The sequence below is a fragment of the Belonocnema kinseyi genome, chromosome 5, assembly GCF_010883055.1.
Source record: "Belonocnema kinseyi isolate 2016_QV_RU_SX_M_011 chromosome 5, B_treatae_v1, whole genome shotgun sequence".
NCBI classification, from domain to species: Eukaryota; Metazoa; Arthropoda; class Insecta; order Hymenoptera; family Cynipidae; genus Belonocnema; species Belonocnema kinseyi.
Window position 1 is genome coordinate 100,721,566 of NC_046661.1, and position 4,095 is coordinate 100,725,660.

Sequence of the window (4,095 nt, forward strand, 5' to 3'; positions counted from 1 at the left end):
GTTACGTACAACTTTTTGATCAAGTTATCATCTATAGAGATATTTTAATTTTTTTGCCCGAATTTCGTTTTCGTAAAAGCTTAATCAATCTATGATAGTCAGCATGGTAATTATAAAATGTTTACGTAATTAAATTAGGGCTAGCTGCATACAACATGTTATTTGAGTTTATATTAAAATTTAAAATACAATGTAAATATCAATACCGATTATATGTATTCGCTTGAGTATTAAATATCATTAGTACTTTAAAACGAGCTTTTTACTTAATCAAAATTTCTATACAAAAATATGGGAGTTTTTACCAAGAACATCTACGAAGCAAGTTTTGAGGTGCCGAACGATTACCGGTCTGTAAGAAAAAAATCAGAATCCCTCGAAAAATACATAATAATGTTCAATTATTAATTACTATGTTCATAATATTGAATATACATATAATTTGCAATAGATACAACCTTTACATATAAAATTGGAAAATTATAAGATTTATTAGTTTATTTTAATTAGAACAATGAATATTGAATGAATACTGAAATTCAGGGAAATACTTTGAATATAAAAAGACAAGAATGTCTGGCTCACTTGAGTTTTTATTTGATTTAAATAAGGGTCCGAGTCATAATTTTAGTCCTATTTAAACCTGGAATAATTCAGAATAGAACCTACGTTAGCCTTACTTGACCCGCCATCTCTTCTTTTAAACCCCGTTGGGCTCTCGAGGCCCTCTTTTTGTTCTCTTAGGACTTATGCAATTATTCTGCATTTATACGTAGCTTAATTTTAATTATTTAATTTGTTAATATATAGTAAAAACACGTTTATATAATAATAAATATTATTGGTGAATATTATTTCCTCTTCCCATTGGTTGAAATAAACAACATTAATATTTTTATTTAAAAGAAAATTAAAATTGTTGAGTATAGTAAGCCATCAGATAAGTAATATTCCATTGCTAATTCGACATCAGCTGCAATCACGGATTGACCCGGTTGTAGATCAGAGGAATGATAAACACCTTGTTCTTTTTCATTTGTCTAGCCTCATCAACCATGTAAATTGTTGTTACTTCAGAAAAAGGGGAGAAAATCTCATTCTTAGAATATTCATCAGGAGTCTTCTCTGACTTGGATGTACACTTTTGAAGAGCCAATCTGAATTTTACCTCCCACTGTACACAGTGACTTATGTTATTTATAAATAAGAGTTTTTTTAAATAAAATAAGATTAAATAGAATGCAGATGATCTGCAAATTTAGAATTTTTAACTTTTATAAATTATAGATTTAAAAAATTCAAATTCAATTCCATCTTTTTTTAAAGCGAATACTTCGTAAATTAGTAGATAAAAAATTTTCATTCGAAATAGTTAAAACATCCTTGAAAAGCTTTGAAAATTTATTTTTAAACCTTGAGAAATCTAGAAGTTGCCTTAAATTCTTTCCAATTTAAAATTATGTTTAAATTATCTTTCGAATCTTTTAAATATTTTAATAAGTAATAAGTGGTAAAAGATGAATGTTGTTTTATCAAAAATTTTCCACTTCAAACGATATTAATTTTTAATAGTTCAAGTCTTCAAGTCTGCATTTTGACATTCTTTAAATTAAAAATGTCAGTTTAATAATACAAATTTTTTAATTAAAAGATTTTCGAATACAGCATTTTACAGTGAATAATATCATAATTGAAAAAGTTAAGAATTCAATTTATTATTTTAAAAGCTGTTAAAATCAAATTGAGATCGATTTTTCTTCTAAATATTTAAAATTTTCCGGTCAAAAAATAATTCTGCAAAATAGAATATTTTGAGGCACCTAATTTCACTTCGTCTAAAAGCTTATTTTTATCTTCGATAGATAAACGTTTTCACTGGTTTTCTTTTGAAATTTTTTCAGCGCACATAACCTAAACACTGAGTGGCTGAAAGCGAACTAAAGCGAATGTCGTTCGACATTTTTGAAAGTGACTGGAGCACCTTATACGATTAACTTACGAGGATACTGCTCCCTTTTTTCATACACTCCTGCATTTTGTGGAGTTGCTCTTGGACCACCTTGTCCTCTATTACGGGGACTTTTCTTGCGGGACTGCAGTGTAAATTATAAATTAATTGTGAATCAATTTCTTACAAGAAAAAGATAAATCATAAAATGAACGCAACGAAACCATTTTACAGCTGTTTTCTATACTTAGTTAGGGATGTTCTAAATAAAAATTCACCTAGCTGTATCAGTTAAGATTTAAATTTATCATTACTCAATTAAATATTGTTGAGCAGCCCAAGCATACATGTAGACAAAAACAGGAATTGCATCTTCAATTAAATCGATTTGTAACGTGTTTACTAAGTAAATATGAATAATGCGTCAAACGCATTACTTCTGGTATACATATAAAATCAGTAGCATTGATCAATATCTTCGCAACGCGGAAACAGGAAGGCATCTCGCCTTTGGTGAATCGTGAGTATATCAAGAGGAACAGATAACACGAATTTTTAAAGCGACAAAGTTCAACTCAGTGTCTCAGAAAGTTTACCAGCGCAAAAGTCAAGATGAAGGTACTAGGACTTCAATGCATCATATTCCTCTTCACGGATACTATGGTCGGAGGTCATTTCTTACACAAAAAAATTAAACAGCATTCATTCCATTCATTTCCACCAAATGCTTTAAGTCATTTGACTGACGTTAAATATTATCCACCTGCTTCTTCAAGTCAGTCACCTAGTCATTCAAGTTCTTCACCTGGTCGTTTAAATGATTCGCCTGGCTATCCAAATTTTATACTTATTTATCCAAGTTATTCACCTGGTTATCAAAGTTACTCACCTGGTTATTCAAGTTATTCGCCTCATTATCAAAATTATCCACCCGGTTATCCAAGTTATTCACCTGGTTATCCAAGTTACTCACCTGGTTATTCAAGTTATTCGCCTGGCTATCAAAATTACCTACCTGGTTATTCAAGTTATTCATATGCTTATCCAAGTTATTCACCTAGTTATTCAAGTTACCCATATACAGGATGGCCAGCTTACTCATTTTGGTAGAATGACAACCATCCACATTGGCCAACTTACTCACCCGACCAATTCAAAGTGAACTTACCCCTGAGGTAACTAAATCCCAGGGAACTTCAAGTAACTTACTTCCACCAAGTTTGAGTTTTTCACCTCCAGAAACTATAAGTTAATTATCACCAAAAAATATAAACTACTTTCAACAACTTGAAGTTACCTGTCTCCATCATCAAAAAGTTACAAAGCATCAAATTCAAGTTAGTTACTTCCACCAACTACAAGTTTCTTACTTCTACTAAGTTTAAGTTATTCACCTCCATCAACCAAAAGTTACTGATAATCAACTTCAAGTTACTCACTTCCACCAACTAGAAGTTTCTTACTTCCACCAAGTTCAAGTTATTCACCTCTAGAAACTAGAAGTTACTCACCACCACATACTTTAAGTTAATTACTTTTACTAAATGTAAGTTAAGTACCAATTTTCTATCAAATTATCAGTTTTAGAGATATTTAAATTTTTTTGCCCGAAATTAGATTTCGTAAAAGCTCAATCAATCTGTAATAGTCATCAGGGTTATTATTACATGTTTACCTAATTAAATTATGGCTAGCTGCATTAAACATGTTATTTGACTTTATATTACATTTTCAAATATAATGTAAATATCAATACCGATTATATGTATTGTATTGTATTGTGTATTAAGTATCATTAGCACTTTAAAACGAGCTTTACAATGAATCAAAATTTCTATAAATAAATATGTGACATTTTAATAAAAATATATGTACGAAGAGAATTTTGATTTTCCGAATATTCACCGCTTTGTAAGGAAAAATCATAAATCCTGGAAAACACACACAATATTGTTCAATTATTAGTTGCTCTATTCATTATATATGCTTCAAAATATAAAAAGAAAAATATATCAGGCCCAGTTTAGTTCTTATTTTACTTTAATAATAGCCCAAGTCGAAATTTTAGTCCGATTTAATTATTTTCTCTTCTTATTGGTCGAAATTAAGAATATTAATATTTTAAATTATAAAAAATTAAATTATTA